Consider the following 9,699-nt stretch of genomic DNA (forward strand, 5'->3'; position numbering starts at 1 on the left):
GAAGCCTATATACAGCTGAGTTTGGGTTCGTTCTGGTTGTCTTAAGGACTACACGAAATCAAGGCCAGAAATTTCATACACATCCCTTTTTCTCAGTAAGTTAGTCCAGCCTACATGTTACAGGCAACAGAGCTTGGCTGAAAGTCTGAACGTCTCCCATTAGCTCTTGAAAGCCAGTGTTATCGGAATATTAACAACATTACATGGATATTCATCTCATGCTCCGATAACATTGTTATCTCCCGAGCTCTTCGCTGCAGAAACAGGCACTCACGCTCCTGCTCAGCTTTGCACATCAAAGGAAAAGCGACAATAGAGCAGCTTTGAAAAAATGCCACGAGCCGGCCGGAGTCCAGAGGCCGCCAGCAGACAGAGCGCTCTGCTCATCCGGCAGCGGGCGCGGCCCGCCCCAGCCCTCGGCCGCTCTGACTCAGCGCAACGCGGTGGGAAAGGAAACGCGCTTCCATTTCTAAACCCCACCGAGGCCACTCTTGCCCCGTTTCATGCTGTCAGAGCAGAGGAGGAAAAGGGCAGGGCCAGGATGAAAAAAAAAAAAAAATAGACAAGGTCAGGGAGGAGGAAGGAAAAGAAAAACCAAACCACTTGGAAGAAAAAGCATTATGTAGCATCAATGCACTTGACTCTTTCTTTGACCTCACGCTGACGCTCGTCTTGCACAATTCGGGAGGAGCGAATGGAGGCACACACCTTCCCTCCCCCAGCAGGGAGCTCGGCAGGGCCATGGAAACCCAGGCGGCACCGGGAACCGCCCTGCCTCCGAGCTCTTAGCAGCTGCAGCGAGCAAGGGTCGAGGGGAGCGGCAGGACACAGCACTGCACATTCCCCCAAAAACACGTGCGTGTATTTGCATAGGCAGATATACACACCATTATTTGAAAATTACCTTTGAAGACCTCTGAGCCACCAACACCACAAGTTCATTCCTTCAGTATGCTTTAAACAGATGCCAGAGGTCAGGAATATGAAGTTGAAATATTAAGTTCTCCCATGGTATTTCCGAAAGTCTCGTTTAACTTTTAGACAGGTTTTCAGATACTCAGCTATGTTTTCTTTACACTAAAGTGCAGTATTTTTTACATATGTTATGCAAGTAGACACAGAGACGTGACTTTAAAAGCAATAAAAAAATCCAAAACAAAATGAGAGCAACATAACCACAAATTTCCTGCTGCCTGCATTTATTTTACTGAGAACACCACTTCTCAGGTCCAGCTAATCAACATTCATCAGTAAAACAAGATATCAGGGAGCAGTGAGAGCCCTAGAGGTGTTTAATCTTCCTCTTCTCTGAATCATGAAGCTTTTCAGAGAGTATTTTCACAAGACAAGAGAATTGTTCATGAGTATCTTGTCGATCAGCAGTGTGATTTGGGAGCAACTGCCAAAGAACACAAAGGACAACAGAAATGCTGCATCTCTCAGGATTCTCTAGCCTTTCCCTATCTGTCCACTTGAGATCATTGTGACTTCTTATTTTGTCCCATATCAAAAAGAATGGCCTGTTAATAGGTAACAAGAATCTGGAAATATTTTTGCAATGCTATAAATAACCGGAGCCGTTCTCTGGCCAGCAAAAGCAGTCCTGTGTTTATACCCAGAGAATGTAGACAGAGGAAGATAATGGTTTGTTTTGTTTAAGGTGGAATGGCTTTGGCAGTGAACAGTTGCATTGTTACTAATTTTATACAGTTAAATGCGACAACAAATACTTCAGAGAACATTTCAAGAGAGTTACAACACAGACTTAAACACATCTGAAATAGAGCTTGTATATGTAATCATCACCATACACACGTAGATAGAGCCACAGTGACTAACACTGACAGGGTGCTTCTTTTATTCGCTTGGTACTGCTGGGGCACACCACTGAATGGTAATGCTCTGAACCTTGTGTTCATACAAGAATCTTGCAGAGCTGGGTTGGATTAGCATGTTGCACATATTTACGCTGGAGTAACGTTACCTGTTTGTAAGTCTGCTTCTGCATAACGCCCAGCTTCCTCTACTTCAAACCACTCTTGTTCTCTGCCGTTCACCCCTCCATAAATGCTTGGCACAGTTTCAGTTCTCCTCCCTCCCCTTTTTTTTTTTTTTTTTTTTAATAGGCTTTGTAAAGTCTGCTCCTAAATCTTCCTGTTTCATTTTGTTTCAGGGTCATATCTGAGGTGGTTTAAATTAAACAAAAGAAAACCCAGGAGTTACAGGTCAGTTGCTTTTAGGTAAGACTCATGAACTCAGAAACAAGGAGTTGCAGCTCAGATAACAGCACACTTCACAACATAAACTATGCTGGCTTCCTGAAAGGAAGGGGACACACAGTACTCTCCCTGCAGCTCCAGCACTCTTGCCATAGTCCCAGCTTTGAGATCCAAACTGGCCGGCTCTGAAGCGTGCAGCGTGACTAAGGCCTGTAAAAATGATTATATAATACTGCAGTACAATACTCCAGAGAAGGCAAGAAAAACAGCACCAACCACAACAGGAGTCTGTTGCCAGAAGCAGCCCATAATGAAATACCTTTCAGTAATTTGCCCCTAAACTGCTGGTGTTGGGAGACAGCACCTGCTCTCTGGTGCAGTGCCTTGCCTGCCCCAGAGGGGCTGTGCAAGCCTCCTGCTTCCCAGCCCAATCCCAGGCACACACTGTGGAACCAGACATGGACATCAGGTGCCCTCTATCCCCTCCTCACTTCCATCTGCCAAGCCACACATGCTAATCTGCTACACAACCACAGTACAGCAGCATCAGACTAACAATTTGGGGGCTAATCTAAAGCAATGTTACAACTTAATATTCAGACTCAATTATCTTAATCCATTTTATACACGGACATAAGCTATACTTTGCCTTGATATGTGTGTACTCACTCATCAGTATGTGTAGCTCTTGAAATGTACAATCAGGAAGGTATATCCTGATTAGTTAGAGTACCCCTAGTTAGAAAGCTGTGTCAGCCAACCTCACTGGTTAACTTTGCAGGAAGACATGGCACATTAGTTGAGGAGTAGCATCAGGTTAGTGTAGCTACACAGTTTCTCCCCAGAACTAACATGACATGTACTGTACCATGTGGACATCAGCCACCACATAACTGAACAAGAGCTCTGAGCTTGACTTCCAAGACTGGACACACTCATGTGTTGGCAGGTTGATGAGGGCAAAGTACATGCAGATAAATTCTCCATAAAAAGGCTCTCCTACTGGGAGTGTAAACTAGAAGGGCACTTGACAAAATAAGTAAAATAAAGTCACATAACTAAAAAAAAAAAACCCTTAAACTTCAAACTTCATGAAGATTAGTGTTCATTAAATCTTACTCTGGAACAGTTTAAGGCAGTCATTGCTTATACATGTGCCACCACATATTCAAATCCATTTCCCACAACTCAGAAATACAGTGGTCAGAAGTTCAATAGATAAAAAACATCTTTTGCTTTTGTTAAACTGGCTGAGATGCCACAATGAAAATAAAAAGGTAGGAAAAAGAGTAATCAAAAATCACAGTTGGTGGCTGAAACTTAATTTAGGTTTTCCAATGGAGGTCCAGAATATGACCTAGGTTTGAAAAAAAAATAAGAAAAAGAAGAAAAAAAAAAAAGTTCTGGACAATAAATCTTTTGTTTGAGGAATCCTTAATAAAGCATTTTTCCTGTGTTTTGACAGTGTTCACAGGGCTCACAGTGTTGAGCCCCAAATTACCTCTTCACTAAGCATTACACCAACAGCAAGCTGTATTCTTACTCTTAAGATTTCTAGTTTGTTATCCTATGAGGGATGATAAAGCAGGTCAGCAGGCATGACTAAGGGCAGCACATGCTAGACATAATACACTCCTGACTAGAAACTGCCATAAATTTAAGCCACAGGCAAACACCTATGTTTAATAAAAATGTTCAACATTGAAAAGTACTAAACTAACATGACTTTCAAATAACAAAGCCATACACTGCAGACACTACCACTGTAGCTCATATGACATGGGTGAAGTTCACTAATGTGAAAAAGTTAATACTTTTTCAGTGGTTTCATCCATTCTGTGTTGAAGTAACATCTCTCTGAAAGCAGGTTAAATATAGCAGGATTTGACAAGATTAGAAAAAGGACAGATGACAATTGTATGAGCATAAAGCAATTTAAACCAAACACCACCCACATACACACTGCAGGGAGACCTGTGTAGACAAGAACTCATGGAACCAGATCTCAAGTACCAGTCCAGGACAATAAGCCAGTTTAAAACAAATCTGATTGCATCCACTTATTTTAGCTCCAAACTAACATTGTGTGTGACCAATTCATTACTGCATACTGATTTTAGTTCACTGTTTTTCAGAATTAATGTGAAATGGAAAAATTCTCCCACAAGCCCAGTAACCATCTGGTGCTATTGCTGTACTTCATGAAAAATTCATTGCCTTTTTATCATAGTCAGCTATTTCAGTGATTGTAGAGATTTATGTTTTTAAGCAGAATATTTTATTCACTATTGATGTTTGCAAATCTGCTTCAGCATCACAGTTCAACAGATTATGTTCTTTCTGGCTTCATCCTGGGGATTTCTATCAGCCTTGAAGGCAACAGAAGCTGTAAAAAAGGCAGTTTTAGTAATAGATTTATAAAATGGACGTCACAGTGTTGCCTGTTTTCCCAGGCTAAATAAAGCTATACTCAAAGCCAGTGAAACATGCTCAAGCACTAAGAGCTCCAAGCTCTCATTCAGCCGTTCATCTCCAACAGAGCTATCTGTCAAGTAACACAAAACTGAGTTTGATATTCATTCTAGCTCAGAGAAATTTTATATTTTTCCTTCATGCTCTACTTTCAGGAGATTCTGCAGCCAGAAGTGCTTCAGCAGGCTGCACATAGACCAAAACCAAGTTAGTGGGTTAAGGAGTGCACAGGCTAAACCCCTTCTCCTGAGTGCTGAGAGAAGCATCAGCAGTGCAGTCATTGCTTTCTAGACTTGTAACCAGTCATCGAAAGCTTGGCTGTGACACCCTACCTTGATCCTGCCCTGTACCACACCAGAAGGAGCTGCCTGTGCTGTGGCTTTTGAAGCCTTTAAAATTGGGCTTTTCCTTCCCTCCTCCTTCAGGCTAACACGAATAAGGCCAAAAGAATTCAGATAATAAAGCCTGGCAATTCCTTTAATCAAAAGGAATGCTTGTGAGAGTTGGCAACACCTGAAGAGTGGGTGTAGAACACCCCCAGCAATTCAATATACAACCGGTTGCAATAGGAAATAGCTACTAAAACTGAAAAGAAAGCAAGTGAATATTCATAAGTTCTCATCAAAAATAAGATCACCTTTAGCAGTCCCTTTACATACCTGCAAATATTTTATTAGCCCACACAATACTTCTGTCTCAAGCACTGCAAGTTACCTCAGCCCTGGGTATTCATATATGCTGTCAAGGTACTATTTCGGAGTTTTAATCTTAAAAGTATTTATTTTACTCAAGCAAAGTCCCAAGCAGGTATTTTACTTTGTTTCCTTTGAAAAAAAAAAAAAAACAAAAAACTAAACTAATCCCTGAAGGAGTTGATGAGATGTCACAAAAGCATACCAAAAGCAGAAGGTTTAAGGAAACACAAACAAAGCCAGTGTACAGGGAGGGTACTAGGGAAGCTGAAGCTGCCTCAGAGCCAAAATTAATAAAAAAGTGTAAGAGGAAGCAACAAGGTCTACTCCTGGTACAGAGTCACAAAAAGCAATTTTACAGAAAACATGGTTCTGTTGCTGAGTGGGCTGGGGGAGCTTGGTGCTAGCAGAAGCAGAAAAGGCCTTTACTGGTGAGGTTTGATCTCAGGCCTTTCTGGCTCCTCTGCCCAACAAAGTGCCTGGGAGAGCAGACTGAATATCTGTCTGGTCCTCTGGGCTCATGTGACAAATGAGGCCAGTGAGACTGCTGGCCAGCACCACTGAGACACCATTCTAACTGCCTTTAAAAGGCCATGGCACTTTCAGGAGGGCCCAATTACTTTTAAAATGCAAAAAGGTCAGATTCCTCCTCAAGAAGGATTATACTGGGAAATCACAGACTTAATCACAGTCCCTGGAAAGACTGTGAAGCAAGTCTTCAAAGCCATTTCTAAGCACAATAAAAATGAGAAGATCACTGAGAACTGGCAACAGGGAGTTACCAAAGGGAAATGGTTCTCAGCTGATGTGATCTTTCTATGAGGAAAAAGGTGACTTTGAACAAAGAGCAGTAGATATCCTTTAGCGTGGCTCTCCCAAAGCTTTCCAAAAAGTCTCCCTCAGTACCTACATCAGCCAGGTGAGACCTATGGGATGAATGGTTGGCATGTAAGGAAAGGAGAGAGCAGCAGCCCATTAACTGGGCTGAAAGAGTCAGTCATCAGAAGCCCTTGAGTTTCATGCAGAGGGGTCAAAACAAAGATGACCAAATACTAGCCCAGGCTGCCCTTTGTATTAACTCAATTCTTTGAGATTACAAAATAGTTGGGATGGGAAGGGATCTCTGGAGATAATTTCCTCCTGCCAAGGTAGGGTCATCTAGAGCAAGTTACAAGGGAATACATCCACGTGAGCTATGGATATCTCCAGTAAAGGAGACTCCATAACCTCGCTGGGCAGCCTTTTCCAGTGCTCTGCCATCCTCAATGTAAAGTAGTTCTTTCTCATGTTACAGTGGAACTTGTGTTTTATTGGTTTTATATTTTAGAGATATTCCCAACTTGACTGGACAAGGCTCTGAGCAGCTATACCCAACTTCAGAGCTGGCTGTACTTTTGGGAACTGGACCGTGCATCCTGCAAGAGTTTGATTCAAGGATTATGAATACCAAGATCCTGGCTTTTTTTTGTCCAAAGATCAAGAAGATACCCTTGCACAACCTTACATGAAGTTTCTTTCACCTAAAGAAGGGAAGAAACAACTTGAAGTAAGGCTTTCAGAGGCACTCTGTTCTCCCTACTTCTCATTTACTTTTTGAGATAAACTCCAGTGCATTAGAGATTTTAAGCAGAATCCACAAACATGTAGAAGAGATTATACTGCCAAGTTCAAAAGAGTAAACTATGCAAACTGGAGAACAGCTTGAACTTTTAGCTTTCCTGCACTACAGATGATTGCACAGTCAGGCTCTAGTTGCTCTGTTGAGCTGGCTTTGCAGGAAATACCTACACGCCTAAACAAACAGTAATAGTAGAGACGTAAGAGCTCTCCTGCCCTGTCATTCCAATAAGATCACCTGACAATGCACTTACAGGCAAGCCAGTCAGTCAAACAAATCATTAACTTGAAGTTTCAAGTAGCATGGAAGAGACTTTCTGCTTTCAGCACAGTTCTTTCCTGATCAGGGCAGAAAGAGACCATGGCCTCTCTACACATATGGCAATCTTCACACTGTAACATTACTGCCAACTGCAATGGCATAAGGCAGGTGGCTGTTTTAGTTATTGCTTTAGGCTGCTGATAAATCATTTCCCAGGGGAGGGACTGCAGACACTGCACCTGTGTGAATTCTCACAGCTACTAACACCTCTTTCCAAAGTCAAAAGCATTAGCATGGAAGTGAACATCAACAGAAGTGAATAAAATCTCCCCTTTTCTTCCTCTACATCCTCTGGAACTGTCTTACCCACTCCAAGACAAAACCTATGAGTAAAGAGGCTTCAGCATGGTTGTCTAGGGCATTTTAATTTTATGGTAAAAAAAAAAAAAAAAAAAACAACCCCAAAAAACCAATATAATATTCAAATCACTTTATTCCCATTAGAATGGGTCTCATTTAGATGTCAGCAGTAGGAAACTTCAGAAGGAAGAGTAGCCCCGTGTTTTGTTTCATTACCAGTATGGTGTAGTTCCATCCCAGTTCTGAAGGATAGTTGTCTTACATGAGTCCATGTAGCACACCAGCATCTGCTCACTGCTCTCTTCTTCCCATTCTCCATCATCCTGTATTCCTCTAATTCCTAGTCATCTCATTGAAATTACAAGCTGAGTATTGACATTTTGGTCTGTGATTGCATAGCCCTTTGCACAATGATGTGCAGGTCCCTAAGTAGATCTTAACTATAATGTTCATACAAATTACACAAGTTACATCAACTGACTGGGAGATCACTGGTCCTGTTACAAGTTCTAATATACTTGCAGTCTGAATTCTAAGAACAAAGACACCAGCGATTACATGAACTGCAATAAAATCACATTCCCACACTCTGCACCTGAACTTCTGTCTCAAAAAAAGGCAAACAGTCTGGCTTCAAAAACTGAAACCAAATATAGTCAGTGGCCAACCAAAGACAAGAGATTTCAGTCAAAAAATCCCTCCCAAGAAAAACTAATCCTAGGCCTCATGAGCCTGAGAGTCCTGCCTCCATCAGTGCCAACCATGGTTGCTCATTAGTATTCCCAGTGCTCGGCAAGTCTGGTTAATGGCCTAAAGCTCCATCTGTGATAGGCAGTATTTACTTAACAAGGTGATACCCACAGGCTTCAGTGGATTGCTTATTTCTGCTCATGCTGTAGCAGGCCCACAGACTTAATACAGATAAAAGGAAGGAGATAGGATGTGGTTCTCCTTAGTTTACACAAGACAGTCTTTCTGCTAAGAGGGCATAGAATAAGAATCTGAGTCAGCATTTGCTGAAAGTGATGGAAAGGCTCCCATCCTTTTCTGCTCACTGTTTTTCTCCTTGTCTCCATTTCTAATTCAAGGCTTGGTGCAAGCATATGCAAGTGAGCAAAATACATATTTTTGGCCACTTACATTAAATCAGACACAGAAGTTCAGTTTTGGCTTCTTCAGTTTAGTTCAATCTGTTATCATATTGCTCTGGTTGGGAAAATCAGTTAAATTGTTTTTATCGCTTGCTGTAGGTAGATATTTCAGGCATCTAGCTCATTTTTAAAAAGAACATTTTTTAGACAACACCCCCCTCTGCACACACAATTTGTTCATAATATATTTCTAAGTTTGTCACAAGAAAGCATCTTCCAGTGCAATAAATTAAACTTTCACTTTGAAAGGGTCTTAGCTAAATTGAGACTGTTCACAAAAAGATAAATATAGGTTTTAAGATAAACACATTCCTACTAGAACATTCAATCACAGTGTTACTGTAGTAACAGTCATACATACTTGCACCCCCTCACAGCTAAGGAAAAATAAGAGATGGATGACTATCAGGCAAGTGCTGAAGCAAAGATCTCGGATCACATCCAAAAAGTGGTCACATCAGCTGAGGTGGCATCAAGAAGTGTGACTGATATTTCAATAACTCACTTTGGTTTTCATTAAGCAAGGAATGCTGATTAACATAATTCAGCTTCCAGGTTTAGCGAGCTAAGCTACTCCAGAATAATTTCCTCAACCTAGAGCTGCCCCTGCACACAGCACTGGACACCATTAGTAGTCATTTGCATCAGACAGAGCAAATAGGAGTCCAAGGTTCCTGCTACAAGGAGTCCAGAGCCTACTGCACTTTCAGATATAAAGAAAAGACAGATTTCCTCAGAATTCAATTTAATTTCCGCAACAAAGACTATATACTATTACCTATCTGTCTGCAGCAAACTAACCAGAATTAACTGTTTCAAGTACACTGACCAAGGAAGAGTGCAAAGCCCACAGGTTTCCTAGAAGTCCAGCTTCATTATTTAGTTTTGTTCAGGCTCCTGTAGGCCCCATTTGCCTTTGAAACATG

The 9,699-nt window shown here is 41.6% G+C and overlaps 1 long non-coding RNA gene across 1 annotated transcript in view; it reads right to left on the reverse strand.

The window, feature by feature from the left end:
* LOC137485530 (uncharacterized) overlaps positions 1 to 2,076 on the reverse strand; it is a 259,654-nt gene extending 257,578 nt beyond the window's left edge. The window contains exon 1 of the long non-coding RNA XR_011005359.1: positions 1,985 to 2,076. This is a non-coding gene — a long non-coding RNA (uncharacterized lncRNA). The remainder of the gene's footprint in view (positions 1 to 1,984) is intronic.
* Between the last annotated feature and the right edge of the window lie 7,623 nt (positions 2,077 to 9,699).

This window comes from Anomalospiza imberbis, chromosome 1 (genome assembly GCF_031753505.1).
Source record: "Anomalospiza imberbis isolate Cuckoo-Finch-1a 21T00152 chromosome 1, ASM3175350v1, whole genome shotgun sequence".
NCBI lineage: Eukaryota > Metazoa > Chordata > Aves > Passeriformes > Viduidae > Anomalospiza > Anomalospiza imberbis.